At 41.8% G+C, this 16025-nt stretch overlaps 1 protein-coding gene across 1 annotated transcript in view; it reads left to right on the top strand.

The window, feature by feature from the left end:
- KAZN (kazrin, periplakin interacting protein) overlaps window positions 1-16025 on the top strand; it is a 1347864-nt gene that overhangs the window by 324455 nt on the left and 1007384 nt on the right. The window lies entirely within an intron of this gene.

Here is a 16025-nt window from a genome sequence, read left to right on the forward strand (position 1 = left end):
GCAAGGCATGGGCAGCACCAAACTAAGAAATTAGCATAGTTCCTGTGTAGTCTAGATGCCTTGAGAAATAGAAGGCAAATGGTGTAGGAGTACAAAGGAGTTCAGATGTGGGCCTTGTATTAAGAAGAGGTCTCTTGGTACAGACATCAATTCAAGCTAACTAGGGAAAGGAGGGGATTGATCATAAGGGGTCAAGCAGAGGCAGCTTGATCTCAGGATGCACTGAAACCAAAGATGAGAAAGGTGTCAGGTGTGCCTCAGCTCTGTGCTGCTTTGAATCCTTACCCCTTCATGTTGTCGTCTTTCTTTGTCCCTCTAGATGCCTTTTATTTATTTATCGTTGACCATGCTGGGCCTTCTTTGCTGTGCACGAGCTTTCTCTAGTTGTGGTAAGCAAGGTCTACTCTGTTGCAGTATGTGGGCTTATGATTGCTGCAGCTTCTCTTATTGTGGAGCCTGGGCTCTTGGGCATGGGGGCTTCTCTAGCTGCAGCATGTGGGCTCAGTAGTTGTGGCACATGGGCTTAGTTGCCCCATGACTTGTGGGATTTTCTCAAACCAGGGATTGAACCCTGGTCCCCTGCATTGGCAGGTGGATCCTTAACCACTGGACCACCAGGGAAGTCTCTAGATGCCTTTCTGACAACCAGACCACACACTAGAATATGGCCACCCATTCACACAGAGTTTCCATGCTGTATGTCCAGCCACCTCACTTCACTCCATGTCCAAGCTCCTATTGTAGACCCCTGGGCAGTGTTGTCCAGGCCCAGTGGCTGCAAGTGAAATAAAAAGGGTAACATGGTGTAGGGGGCAACCCAGGGCTGTAGGCATGGACAGTTGACTTCTAGAGAACCTCAGTGTTACCAGGGCATCAATCCCCCGGAGCTTCCCTTTGTGGCAGGCAGATTCAGAGGGTCAAGTCAGGACCACACCTGCTCCAGGCTCATGGGAATAAGGCTGTGGGCATGGTAATAATCATGGTGGATGGTTGAGCACTGTCACTGAATATTAACTCTAGGTTAGGCACTGTTTGAGTCCTCTATTTGCATTAATTAGGCTAAGCTTCAGGACTGTGAATTAGGCATAGCTTTATCTCCATGTGACAGATAAGAAAAGTGATACCCACAGAGTTGAAGTCATTTATACAGCTCGTAACAGATGGAGGCAGGACTTGGACTCTGCATCTCTGACTCCAAAACACACAACTCTTGAAAGGGCCCTCTTTGACGGGAGGCAGGTCGGAGCTCCCCCAAGCTTCTCTCTGGCCATGGGTTTGGATTTGGACCCGGGCCACATTTATCTTCCACGATGTAGCCTTAACCGCATTCCCCCACCTTGGGATTTGTTCCAGCTCCCCTTCGACTTGTAGGCCATCTGCTCTCAAGCCCTGCAGGCTCTATCAGGGCCTGATTCTGTCACCACCTTGTCTGGACTTCCTTCACGCCCTTGCACTCTTTGTCTCCACCTGTGTCGTGACTTCTGCTGCATTATTGCTCTTCATCCAAATCCACATGCATTTCTCAGCAGCCACCATGTAAATCTGGGTCTCTTGAAAATATATTCATTTAAAGCAGTTGTTGATGGATTTATTATGAGCATCTCAGATCCTTGGTTTTAAGGTTTTTGGTTTTTTTTTTTTTTTTTTTTTTTTTAGTGTCTACTTTCAAACTTGACTAAGTATGTAATTCGTGTCTTTTCCATTGATGCCAGGGTGGTATATTGGGTCCTGTCTACATTTTGCCATAAGGCAAACCACAGTTAAAAGGTCCAAAATGTCATCCCTAGAGGTCAGGGACCACTAAATTGTCTGATTTAGAGGGGTATTCCAATATCATTGTTTTTATGTCTGCAATCTTGAGCTGGTCACCCAGCTTTTTTTTTTTAATTGTGGTAAAATATATATAATGGTGTTGTTTAGTCACTTAGTCATATCTGACTCTTTTGTGATCCCATGGACTGCAGCCCACCAGGCTCCTCTGTCCGTGGGATTTCCCTGGCATGATTACTACAGCAGGTTGCCATTTCCTTCTCCAGGGCATCTTCCCAACCCAGAGATCAAACCCACATCTCCTACACTGGCAGGTGGATTCTTTACCACTGAGTGCCCTGGGAAGCCCATACATACATAAAATTTACCATACATAAAAAGCCCATACATAACATAAAATTTACCATTTAGGCATCCTGCTGCTGCTGCTGCTGCTAAGTCGCTTCAGTCGTGTCTGACTCTGTGCGACCCCACAGACTGCAGCCCACCAGGCTTCTCCATCCATGGGATTCTCCAGGCAAGAACACTGGAGTGGCTTGCCATTTCCTTCTCCAATGCATGAAAGTGGAAAGTGAAAGTGAAGTCGCTCAGTCGTGTCTGACTCTTAGCGACCCCATGGACTGCAGCCTACCAGGCTCCTCCATCCATGGGATTTTCCGGGCAATAGTACTGGAGTGGGGTGCCATTGCCTTCTCCCTAGGCATCCTAGAATACACAATTCAATAGAATTTAGTACATTCACAATGTTGTCTAACCATCACTGCTGTCTACTGCCAGAATATTTCATCCCTGTGAAAGAAAACCGTGTACCCAATAATTAGTTCATCCCTCCCTCTCTCCCCCTAGTTCTTGGCAACTACTAATCTGCTTTCTCTCTGTGGATTTGCCTGTTCTGGACATTTCATGTAAATGGAATCATACAATTTGTAGCATTTGTGACTGACTTCTTTCCCTTAGTATAATGTTTTTGAGGTTCATCTGCATTGTAACATGTATGAGAACTTCATTCCTTTTAAAGAATGCTCCACATTCCGGAATAATATTCCACTGTATGAATATACTACATTTTGCATACCCACTCATCAGTTGATGGACTTTGGGGTTGTTTCTACCTTTGGCTGTTATGACCACTGAGTGCTGCTGTGAACATTCATGGGTAAGTGACTGGTTGAACACCTGTATTTGGTTCTTTTGGTGATATACCTAGGAGTATAATCACTGGTTCACATGGAACTTCTCCATTTAACTTACTGAAGAATTGCTGCTCTGTGCTCCATGGTGGCTGAACGGTTTTGTATTCCCACCAGCAACGCATCAGGGTTTCAATTTCTCTGCATCCTTGACTCCAGTATCAACTTTTGACTTGCAGAATGAGTTTTATTACAACAGTGGGGGCAAATACCTGAATTATTTAAGCTTCATTTATTTAATGAGACTATATTAAAGCAAGAATTGGAAACTGGTTAGCATTTTAACGCAAAATACATCAAAGAATTTGAGATACATGAAAAGCAAAGGTTGTTTAACATGTAGGGATAAATTTGATCATTAGTTCATATCTATGGACCATATAAATGACAAGATCATAAAATCCATGGTGCTTCTTGTGGCAGGGCTGTGCCCCATGATATGATTCATTTGGTATATTTTTCTGTAAAATGTACAATGGCCCATCTTAGTGACTTCTGGACTTGTCTGTATAAAATAAGTGTTTAGGGTCATAATATTACTATTTCATGCTTACACTTCATCTGATCTATAAAAACAGAGGCATAGTATGCTAAGCTGCTATCCCTCTTCTGAAAACATGAAGACATTTTCTGTGTACCTTCAATTTTCGCTAATGACACAAAATATTGAAACTTGTTATTTTTCCCTCTGCCAACCCATGAATGTGCTACCCTTATCTGAAACCTAAATAAATACTCATTAATATACAGTGAAATTCAAATGAGCACTTCATACAAATAAGCCTGTTATAAAAATACATGTTTCTTCAAATTTGTAGACCAGAATAACATGAAATAAATTTAACATCATTTCACATACAGAACCACCAACCAAATAAACTGGTTTTTATGATTCAATTGCCTAAACTCAGGTAGGTAAGAAAGCATATATATGGCTTTTCATTCTATAATCCATCATATATTTTAGGAACAGCATTATTTGGTCGAGATTTTTATAGGCCAAATGGAGAAAAATGTGCATAACATCTGATTCTAGAATGATGGGCTGGTGGAGCAGACAAAGTGGAGAGAAGCTGGCTGTTTTCTTCGTTTGTTTATTCATTTTTTTCTTTTGCACAATGCTTATTTTTTCAAGCACCACTGTGTGGCTGGTGCTGTGCTTAGAACTAGATAAGCAGTGATAAACAGAAAGTACCTGGTTGCTGACCTCACAGAACTTTCAGTTATCAATTGGCTACAGAAGAGGTGGGTGGTGGTGGTGGTTTAGTTGCCAAGTCATGTCCGACTCTTGCAACCCCATGGACTGTAGCCTGCCAGACTCCTCTGTCCATGGGATTCTCCAGGCAAGAATACTGGAGTGGATTACCATTTCCTTCTCCAGAGGATTTTCCTGACCCAGGAATTGAACCTGGGTCTCCTGCATTGCAGGCCCCACAGAGAAGATGAAGCCAGTCAATTCTAAAGGAAATCAACCCTGAATATTTCACCAGAAGGACTGGTGCTGAAGCTGAAGCTCCAATACTTTGGTCACCTGATATGAAGAGCCAATTCATTAGAAAAGACCCTGATGCTGGGAAAGATTGAAGGCAGGAGGAGAAGCGGGTGAAAGAGGATGAGATGGTTGGATGGCATCACTAAGTCAATGGACATGAGTTTGAGCAAACTCCGGGAGATCATGAAGGACAGGGAAGCCTAGCGTGCTGCAGTCCATGGAGTTGCAAAGAGTTGGACACGGCTAAGCGAATGAACAATAACATTGCTACAGAGCAAGCCATCCCCAAACAAAAGGATGTCACCTTATCATGCTCACAGTTTTGTGGGCCAGAAATTAGGGTATCATCCAGAAAAGGGGTTCAGCCCTGCTCCAGAGTGACTGGGCTGTCATCTGGGGTGCTTAGAGATGGCTGAAATCATATGTCTAAAGTCTTGCTTATGGCGGAAGACTGGATTCCTGGTTTTTCTCACAAAATTTAAGATCCTCTTTAATCTGCCAGAGAGGCAGACTTTAAAAGTTATTCACATTAATAACTATTACAATGAAGACAAAGTACAGGCTTCTTTCCAGTAATCAGGCCTTCTTGATTGCAGATGACAGAAACCCAACCCAAATGTGTTAATGAAAAGAAGGAAATTTAGCGATCCACCTGAGAAGTCTGTGGCTGAATCCCAAAGCTGTAATGATAATATCAAGAATCTTGTTCCCTGTCTGTGGATGAGAATTCCCTCTTCACTCCACTGGTTTTATTCTCAGGCTGGGGTTCCTTAGTTGATGGCTAAGAAGACCACCAGCTGCTCCACATTCTTAGCAAACTCAACCAGTTTAGCAAACTCAACTGGAAAAGAGGCTTTCTCTTTCTTAATAGTTACATCAGATGATTCTGGAATTAAATCTTGTTAGGGATGTTTTGGAGAAGGCAATGGCAACCCACTCCAGTACTCTGGCCTGGAAAATCCCATGGACGGAGGAGCCTGGTGGGCTGCAGTCCATGAGGTCGCTAAGAGTCGGACACGACTGAGCGACTTCACTTTCACTTTTCACTTTCATGCATTGGAGAAGGAAATGGCAAGCCACTCCAGAGTTCTTGCCTGGAGAATCCCAGGGATGGGGGAGCCTGGTGGGCTGCCATCTATGGGGTCGCACAGAGTTGGACACGACTGAAGCGACTTAGCAGCAGTAGCAGCAGCAGGGCATGTTTAGATCACAAGGCCGCTCCTGGACCAACCACTGTTGCCTTGGAGATGAAATACTTTGGATGGCAAGGTCTGTATGACATGTTCACCTCTATGACCTGGGAATAGCATCAGCCCTACATGAACCACAAGTGGAGATGGGTGTTTCTCCAAGATGAAATAAGAGTTTCTTTTATTAGAAGAAGAGGGAAATAGATGTAACCAGACAAATTACATGAAGTACCCATAAGGGCTTCCCTGGTGGCCCTGGTGGTAAAGAACCTGCCTGCCAATGCAGGAGACATAAGAGGTGTGAGTTCAATTCCTGGGTTGGAAGATGCTCTGGAGGAGGGCATGGCGACCCACCCCAGTATTCTTGCCTGCAGTATCTCATGGACAGAGGAGCCTGAAGGGCTATAGTTCATAATGTCACAAGAGTTGGACATGACTCAAGTGACTTAGCACACTTCAAGTATTCTTGCCTGTCTAACTCAGTGAAACTATGAGCCATGCCATGTAGGGCCACCCAAGGCAGACAGGTCATAGTGGAGAGTTCTGACAAAACGTGGTCCACTGGAGAAGAGAATGGCAAGCTACTTCAGTATTCTTGCCTTGAGAACCCCATAAACAGTATGAAAAGGCAAAAAGATAGGACACTGAAAGATGAACTCCCCAGATCGGTAGGTGCCCAATATGTTACTGGAGAAGAGTGGAGAAACAACTCCAGAAAGAATGAAGAGACAGAGCCAAAGGGAAAACAACGCCCAGTTGTGGGTGTGACTGGTGGTGGAAGTAAAGTCCAATGCTTTAAAGAACAATATTTCATAGGAACCTGGAATGTTAGGTCCATGAATCAAGGTAAATTGGAAGTGGTCAAACAGTAGATGGTAAGAATGAACATTGACATTTTAGGAATCAGTGAACTAAAATGGACTGGAATGGGCAAATTTAATTCAGATGACCATTATATGTACTACTGTGGGCAAGAACCCCTTAGAAGAAATGGAGTAGCCCTCATAGTCAATAAAAGAGTCCGAAATGCAGTACTTAGATGCAATCTCAAAAATGACAGAAAGACAGCACACACATGAGGCTAAAAACACAGAGTGATCTGTCTTGAAGAAGAGGTTCCTCCTTGTGTTATTACTTCTAATTATTCAACTTACACTTATTGCATTTTCATTTTGTATGATGCACTGGACTCATTGTAACTGGAATATAAAATGAATAGACAAATGGGTACTGGAGGGTGTTCAAGAGATCTTGGGGTTCATCAAGGGAAAAGATATGACCACTAGGTGGCAGTAGCTCACACAGGCTTTATTGAGTGACCCTTTGGTAGTTTGCATGTGAAATCCTGCACAGCCAGAGACTATCCAGAAATGCAGAAGGTCAATACTCAGAGAGGAGGAGGGCAAGGAACTCATGGGGGAGAGAGGGGTCCTCCAGGGGACTTAGGTGTCCAGATGATGTCACTCACCAGCACAGTCTGGGTCAGAGACCAGTAGGTTCTTGGGGTCTTTATGTACCAGGGCTTATCTCACCAATGGCTAGCAGAGATTAGGCACAGTTTTGTGGGGTTTGCAAAGCAGTTCATGTATGAGTGCTAAGTTGCTTCAGTTGTGTCCAATTCTGCGACCTTTTCAACTGTAGCCTGCCAGGCTCCTCTGTCCAAGGGTTTCTCTAGGCAAGAATACTAGAGTGGGTTACCTTGCCCTCCTCCAGGGAATCTTCATGACCCAGGGATCAAACTCAGGCCTCCTGCATTGCAGGTGGATTCTTTACTATCTGAGCCATCAGGGAAGCCGGAGACTTCTCTTTATGTCTTCTGCATTGGCAGGTGGGTTCTTTACCACTAGCCCACCTGGGAAGCCCTTGCAAAGCAAACAGGCTCTAAATAGTTAACAATCTGCTTATTTAGTCTGTATTTAAAATGTTTGGATGTAAAACATTTGCGTTTGGCACCTGCTGCCTTTTGAGCTAATGGGTCTCAGCCTGCAGTGAAGAATAAACACCGTAGACTAATACACAGAGACCATCTTGATTTATTTATATAACAAAGATTCAGTAATTACACTCAGTTACAAACATAGCAACTAGTTATTATCAGTAAGTTAAAGGCTTGAGGTACAAACTAGAATAATCATAATAGTAAATACCATGTAATAGTTACGTGCCACGTGCTTTGTGCAAATGATCTCATTTATTGTAACTCTCAGAAACCCTGTGAAATTGTTCCTATTATTATCCCCACTTATAGATGGGGAAGCTGAGGCCTTAAGCAGCTTACTCAAGGTTATACAGCTAGTTGGAGGGTGGACAAGATTGAGACCAGGCTTCTAGAATCCATACTCTCAAACTGACTGCCAGAGCATCTTTAGAGAGCTGGATCATCTTTCTTGGTCTCGGTTTTCTCACCTTTAAAACTATGAGGATATCACCAAGTGATACCCCACAGCCAGCCTGACACTCTTTATGCCTAGGATTGCTCTGTGTGGTACCCTGGGTGGAAACATCAATTCAGCCTCCTCCTTAGCTACATCCTGAAGGAAATGATGAGAATGGAATGGCAAGAGGTAGGAGACCAGTAGGACAGTATGTTTGCCCAAAGGAGAACACAGCACAATGGAGCAACAAGGGGTGTGTGGGGTGGAGGTGCTATAATGCAGGAATTCTGTGTGCAGGCTCTGCGTAGATATGAGTCCTGTCTTCTTCGGACTAGTGCATGATCCTTGATGAATCTCTTAACCTGAGCGTCTTCATTTGTATGATAGGAACGATGATAATGACACTTCAATAGAATCATTGGGGTGACTAAGTGAGGTAATGCCTATTAAACATGTAACACCATGGTTGCAAATATTGAGTCCCCATAGGTGTTTGCTGTAATATTACTAATAATAATTATTATTATCAGTGAAGGAACTATGTGATGAAGACAGAAGATTCAAGAAGTATAGATAGGGGAGCATCAGTGAAGGGCTTCAGTCCTAGATATTTTTAGTACATGAAATGTTTACTGTGCCAGGCACTCTGCCATCTGCTTAGTTTACATTTGCCAAAAAAGAAAAAACCCTGTAGACTTGTTCCCTGCCTTTACTTTTGTTGTGTCCCACTTGGCTGGTGTTGGTGGTATAACACCCCACTTGTGGTGGTGTTCTCTAACCAGACATTATTCTGGATCAGGAGTGTGGGTATTGTGGCAAGATTATGAGAATGGGAATTGGAAAGTCATGTCATGGCCTTGGGTCTCATCTGTTATGCATGTTTCTGAGCTTCAGATTCTGCATCTATGATTTATCTTTAACAATAATAACAGCCAATATTTGTTGGAAGCTTACATTGTGCTGGGCAGTTATATTATATAACTGCCAGTTATGTAAATATCAGAGCTGAGTGTGAACTCAGGCTTCTGGTCCTAGAACTCACATTATTAGTGCCTCATCATTGTGCACAGAGGCTTTAAAAGCCCCTGATATGATAGACATTCAATAAACTGTAATTCTTATAATTATTATTATTTGGGATCCATACTCTCAAAACAACTATATTTATTTGTCCATTAAACTTTTCCCAAGTGTTTCTTCTTTGCCAAGCACCTGTGATACATGGTGAACAAAATCCCATTATTGCTTTCGAGTCACCATCTAGTCCAGAGACTGTGTAGCAGTCAGCATTCATGAGGTTCTGCTGCTGCTGCTGCTGCTGCTGCTAAGTCGCTTCAGTCACGTCCGACTCCGTGGGACTCCATAGACGGCAGCCCGCCAGGCTCCCCCGTCCCTGGGATTCTCCAGGCAAGAACACTGGAGTGGCTTGCCATTTCCTTCTCCGATGCATGAAAGTGAAAAGTGAAAGTGAAGTCGCTCAGTTGTGTCTGACTCTTTGTGACCCCATGGACTGCAGCCTACCAGGCTCCTCCGTCCATGGGATTTTCCAGGCAAGAGTACTGGAGTGGGGTGCCATCGCCTTCTCCCCATGAGGCTCTGCTCCAATAAAAAATGCCGCTCTCCCCCAGTTTTGGTGCTTTATAGTAGCAAGGGTTTGCTTTTCACTTGCATGCCTTCTACATTCTGACAAAGGGGAAGAGCAATAGTGGAACCACATGATGACTTTCAAAGTTTCTGCTTGGACATGGCATGACTCATATCTGCTCACAATTATTGGCTAAAGCAAGTCACATGGCAAATCCTGACATCATTTAGGACAGGAAGTTTGTGTCTCCACAGAGAAGGGTCCCTAGGGAGGGCTTTATAGGAACAGGTTCAAGAGGAAGAGTTTGGGAACCAATAATTAAATCCACCACAGATGGATTCTTAGGCAATTACAACATAATATGGTAAGTTCTATGAAAGAAGAGAAGAGAAGGGAATGTTGACACTTTCAGTGCACCTTGAATTTAGAACAAAGTGAAATTTAGTGCATATGTTAGTTACTGAGCCTCGATTTTCTGGAAAAAGAATAGAGAAAGCCTGTAATAGATGCATTCTGAGAATTGCAAATTCACTAGCCTGGTTAGAGTGAAATACATTGACAATAATTCTTTCCTTCCAAGCAATCACATGAGTTTTGTTAATAGCAGTGTCTATAGGCAAAGGACTTGGGAACTGAGGTATTCTCAGAATGACGTGGGGAGAAAGGCTTGTTGGTGAGAACACTATGTCCATGTACTGGAAGGTAGGGGAAGGGAAGGCAGGATGGAAAATGAGGCATAAATCATGCAGAGATTGGTGCTAGATTCTGTTAAGTTATTTGGATGCCTTATACTTCAGTGAGAGTTCCAGAAAAATATCTACTTCTGCTTTATTGACTATGCCAAAGCCTTTGACTCTGTGGATCACAATGAACTGTGGACAATTCTTAAAGAGATGGGAATACCAGACCACCTGACTTGCCTCCTGAGAAATCTGTATGCAGGTCAAGAAGCAACAGTTAGAACTGGACATGGAACAACAGACTGGTTCCAAATCGAGAAAGGAGTATGTCAAGGCTGTATATCGTCACCCTGCTTATTTAACTTATATGCAGAGTACATCATGAGAAATGTTGGACTGGATAAAGCACAAGCTGGAATCAAGATTGCCAGGAGAAATATCAATAACCTCAGATATGCAGATGACATCACCCTTATGGCAGAAAGCATAGAACTAAAGAGCCTCTTGATGAAAGTGAAAGAGGAGAGTGAAAAAGTTGGCTTAAAATTCAACATTCAGAAAACTATCATGGCATCTGGTCCCATCACTTTATGGCAAATAGATGGGGAAACAATGGAAACAGTGAAAAACTTTATTTTCTTGGCTCCAAAATCACTGCAGATGGTGACTGCAGCCATGAAATTAAAAGACACTTGTTACTTGGAAGAAAAGCTATGACCAACCTAGATGGCATATTAAAGAGCAGAGACATTACTTTGCCAACAAGCTTTGGTTTTTCCAGTAGTCATGTATGGATGTGAGAGTTGTACATAAAGAAAGCTGAGCACTGAAGAATTGACGCTTTTGAACTGTGGTGTTAGAGTCCTTTGGACAGCAAGGAGATCCAACCAGTCCATCTTAAAGGAAATCAGTCTTAAATATTCATTGGAAGGACTGATGCTGAATCTGAAACTCCAATACTTTGGCCCCCTGATGTGAAGAACTGACTCATTTGAAAAGACCCTGATGCTGGGAATGATTGAAGGTGGAAGGAGAAGGGGATGACAGAATATGAGATGGTTGGATGGCATCACTGACTCAGTGGAAACAAGTTTGGGTAAACTCCGGGAGTTGGTGATGGACAGGGAAACCTGGCTTGCTGCAGTCCATGGGGTTGCAAAGAGTCGGACACAACTGAGTGACTGAACTGAACCGAACTGATAGCTCAGTGTGCTCCAACCTTCCTGTGTGCAAGTAAGAGAGAAAAGATATATAGAGTGTTTAAAAATTTATAGTCACAACTCCAAAAAGTTGTTTGTTGTTGTTTTCACCTTTCTATAATGAAATTCTACTTGGATCTGGAGCCAACATTTCAACCGATAATGACTCAGTCCCTTCTGCTTGAAAACTTAGTACCTTCTGCATAAATAATAAATAAATTCAAATTACTCCCCTGCCCATTCTCTTTCTCTTCTCTCTGGGTTATTGGGAGGAATATATACAGTAAGTCCCCTAAATATGAATTAGTTCTCTTCTGAGAATGTGTTAAGTTTAATTCGTTCGCAAGTCCAACAGAGTTAGCCTAGGTACCCAACTAACACATTTGGCTATATAGTGCTGTACTATAATAGGTTAATAATACTTTTCACACAAATAATACATAGACAACAAATAAATGCAAAAAAAAGTTTTGATCTCATAGTACAGTGCCTTGAAAGTACAGTAGACAGTACCTCAGCTGGCATATTGGGACTGGCATTGAGTGAAGAGGCAAGAAGAGTTACTGAATGGAGGAGGGAGAAGAGGTGGGAGATAGTAGAGCTGAAGGATCATCAGCAATTAGGAGACGGGGGCAAGCTGAAATTTCACTCATGCTTGATGTTTATGGCATCAGTTCTGGGTTCTTGCTGGAACCAGAAGCATAGCACATCTTTGAAAGTTTGCAACTTGAAAGTTTGTATGTAGGGGACTTAGTGAATTATCCTACCTTGGGGTCCATGAATCTCCTTCTGGGTACTTCTGGACTCGCTGGAGATATATCCAGTCTTCATTATGCTAAGGGAGACTGGAGGTGGAAGAGTGAGGGTGGTAGGGCAGTAGTGCCGTCTCAGATCCTCTTGGACCTGAAATGTCATGCGACTGTTGTTTCTACCCTCATATGGGCAGGTGCACTGTGAGGTTGTCCCCCCAAGTGCCCAGGGTAGGACATAAGACTTTGAGTCACTCTGCTTTCAGATCCCCAAATCTATCTGAGTGTTTTTCTACCATCTCCTTCTGAGTTCAAGGATTCAAGTTAGGCAGGAATCAGGTCCCATACTTCCTCTCTTTGTTCATCTTTCTCTGTTTTAGCCAAGCTTATTCCCTAGTCCAGGAAAGTATTTTAGAGCCTTCTTGTGCAATGAAAATCTGCTCTGATGTCATATTCTGTATTCTTCCTATTTCATGGCTTGTAGCTGCAACTCTATGCTCAGTTGTCTGAGACTGATTCTCTATTGCTCAAAATCATCATTGATTTATTTTCTATTTGTAGTGCTTACTCTGGGATTGCTTGGTAGCTCAGCTGGTAAAGAATCCACCTGCATTGCAGGAGACCCTGGTTTGATTCCTGGGTCAGGAAGGTTCCCTGGAGAAGGGATAAGCTACCCACTCCGGTATTCTTGGGCTTCCCTGGTGGCTCAGGCAGTAAAGAATCTGTCTGCAATGAGGGAGACCTAAATTTGATCCTCGGGTTGGGAAGATCCCCTGGAGGAGGGCATGGGAACCCACTCCAATATTCTTGCCTGAAAAAATTCCATGGATGGAAGGAGTCTGGCAGGCTACAGGAGTTGTTCACAACTGAATGACTAAGCGCACAGAAAGGACAGTTAACATTTCTTTTAATGAAAGTCTGTTGGTGAAGTTTTTTCAGCTTTTGTTTATCTAAAAAAGTCGTTATTTCACCTTCATTTTTTGAAAGATACCATTATGGGTTATAGAATTCTAGATTGACACGTGTTTTTTTCAGTATTTTTAACAGTCATAGATTCTTTTCTGGTTTTCATAGATTTTGATGACAAGTCTGATATCATTCCTATCTCTCTTCCTCCAAACGCAATATGCCTTCTTCTTCTGGCTGATTTTAAGATTTTTGTGGACTTCTCTGGCAGTCCAGGGGTTAAAACTCTGTATTTCCACTGGACAGGGTGTGGGTTTGATCCCTGGTCAGGAAACTAAGATCCTCCACGCCATTGCCAAAAAAAAAAAAAAAGATTTTCTATTTCTCATTGTGTGTTGATTTGTTTAGCAATTTGATTATAATATGCCTTGGTGTCATTTTCTTCGTATTTGTCTTGCCTGAAGTTTATTGAGATTCTTGTATTCAGAGGTTAATAGTATTATCAAATATGGAAAAAAAATTTTTCACTATTTCTTCAAGCATTTTTTCTGTCCCTGCCACTACCCTACCCCCTCAGATTCCAAGTGCACGTTTATCAGACAGCTTTATATTGTCAAAGAGGCTCTGTTTATTCATTATAGATAGTTTTATTATAAAATTTCAATTTCATTGATATTTTCTTCTTCATTGTTTAATCTGCTAGGCATCTCCTCTAGTAAAAATTTCATTTTAGATAATGCATTTTTCATCCTTAGATGCTCTATTTAGTTCTGGTCTTAATATTATATTTTTCTCCTCATCGTAATACTGTTTTATTTTACAACCTTGAACATACAAAGAATATCTATAGTAGCTATCTTAATAGTCATATTTTCTAATGCTATCACTTGTTATTTCTGAGTCTGTTTCTATAAACTGATTTTTCTCCAGGCTACAAGCTACACTTTCTTTTTTCTTTACATGTCTAATAATTTTTTATTGAATACAGAGCCTTATGAATTTTGCATTTTGAGTGCTAGATTTTGTTATGAAAAGTGAAAATGTTAATCGCTCAGTCGTGTCCAACTCTATCTGACCCCATGTGCTGGAATCTGCCAGGCTCCTCCCTCCATGGAATTCTCCAGGCAAGAATACTGGATAACCAAGAATACTGGGTAACCATTCCCTTCTCCAGGAGTCTTTCTGACCCAGAGATCGAACCTGAGTCCCCTGCATTACAAGCACATTCTTTACTGTCTCAGCCAGCAGGGAAACCCAGATTGTGTTATACCTCTACAAAAAAAAAAAAAAAAAGCTCATTTTTCTTTCCTGGTAAGTATTTTAGTTACGGGCAGATCAGTTTGATCCTTACAAGGCTTACTTTTAAACTCCTTTTGGGTAGACCTGGAGTTGCCTTTATTCTAAGGATCATTTAGCTTTATTTCTAAACCTTTATCCTTTTCGAGTCTCTGCTGAATGTGCTGTGAATTCCAACCAAGACCCTCCGCTTTGGCCAGTGAGCATAAAAACAATTTGTTTTCCTGTAAGATCTCTTGGAATTATTGGGCTTACAGCTCCCCAAAATGTGACTGTCTTTTCCTAGAACTTTCTCTTGCCAGATATGTAGGGTTTAATCTTACCCATATATAGGATTGATATTTAGCCAGCAACTCAGAGAGACTCCTGTGCAGATTTCTAGACATCTCTGTGTAATTCCTTCTTTCTTAGTGATTTGTCTTGCAAATTAGAGCAGACTTAGTCTTTCCAATCTCTATCTTCTCAATTCAGTGTGAGGGCTGGGTTCTCCTTGAATTTCTCTTCCCATGCTGTGGTCTGGACATTCCATTTTTGCAGAATGCTGGCGATGATAGAACTCAACTTTTTCATCTTTTCTAAAGGATCACAGTGTTTTGCTGTTGTTCAATGTCTAATAGTATTTGTTTCTGATATATTATACAGTTTTCTAGTTATTTGCAGCAAGTGGGTAATCTGAATATTCTTACTCCCTCATGGTCAAAGGTTCTCAGAGTGATTCTATTGAATACTAGTTTTTGATAATTACTCTGCATCCTCAGAATGGTGATTAGTGCAGTGATTTCCTGAGAATGTGTAGGTTTTACTTATTTTTGGTTTGAAAGGATAGATTTACCTGAAAGTTATAGAAATTCAATAAGGAAAGAAATTTTATTTCAAGGGAATGTAAGGAAATTAATTCACCAACATTTATCAAGCACCCTCTAACTTTTAGGACCTTTCCTAGTTATTGGGCATATACCAAACATAAACCAAGAGATTATTTTGAAAATCTCTACTCTTACCACATTTACTATGGAGAAAGCAGAAAAGGAGGTAAAAAGCATAAAAAAGTGAAATCTTAAAATCTGTACTATGTTAGATGGCAAGCGCCACATGAATGGTAGAGAAACAATAGTCCTCCTGGTACACGTGTGGTACTGATTGGAAAACATGGCCAAACTATCCCTTCATTAAACTTAATGATAGAGGCCATCTGTTTAGAGGTAAAATAGCCAACTGTATTACTGTAAATGTAAATCTACTATAGAGCTCTCCCCTCATGCCCTACTAATCTCTGTTTAATTCATAAACACTTATGTGTCATCTTCATAGAAGTATTTGCTAACTTGTTTATTTTCAGTGACTGGAAGAAGACAACTCTCCATGAGGGTAAGCATCCAGTCTGGTTTTGCCCACAACTGCACCCCCAAGCATTTCCATATAGGCTCATGATTTGGAGAGTGTTCAGTCTATTACCCGTTAAACATGTGTGGATGTAAGGGTTCTTGACACCTGCCTGGGTTATACCTTATGTGTTCACCCTCAATTCTCCCTTCAAAAATTATAGCCAATTTCTCTTTGAAAGTTACCTACTGTAATTCGACTTTCTTTCTT

This window comes from Bos mutus, chromosome 16, assembly GCF_027580195.1.
Source record: "Bos mutus isolate GX-2022 chromosome 16, NWIPB_WYAK_1.1, whole genome shotgun sequence".
Lineage (NCBI taxonomy): Eukaryota > Metazoa > Chordata > Mammalia > Artiodactyla > Bovidae > Bos > Bos mutus.